The sequence below is a fragment of the Octopus bimaculoides genome, chromosome 12 (assembly GCF_001194135.2).
Source record: "Octopus bimaculoides isolate UCB-OBI-ISO-001 chromosome 12, ASM119413v2, whole genome shotgun sequence".
NCBI lineage: Eukaryota > Metazoa > Mollusca > Cephalopoda > Octopoda > Octopodidae > Octopus > Octopus bimaculoides.
The window spans coordinates 68256893-68257136 of NC_068992.1; the positions used below are offsets into that span (position 1 = coordinate 68256893).

General features: G+C 43.0%; 1 protein-coding gene across 3 annotated transcripts in view; it reads right to left on the reverse strand.

Moving 5' to 3' along the window:
* Positions 1 to 244, reverse strand: part of LOC106883001 (cationic amino acid transporter 3) — a 132534-nt gene that overhangs the window by 50223 nt on the left and 82067 nt on the right. The window lies entirely within an intron of this gene.

The following is a 244-nucleotide window of genomic DNA, read 5'->3' on the forward strand; positions in this document are numbered from 1 at the left end:
AACTGAAAGAAGCCCGTCGTATAAATGTATATATGTGTGTGTGTGTCTGTGTTTGTCCCCCTAGCATTGTTTGACAACCGATGCTGGTGTGTTTGTCCCAGTAAATTAGCGGTTCGGCAAAAGGAACCGATAGTATAAATACTAGGCTTACAAAGAATAAGTCCTGGGGTCGAGTTGCTCGACTAAAGGCGGTGCTCCAGCATAGCCGCAATCGAATGACTGAAACAAGTAAAAGAGTATATAT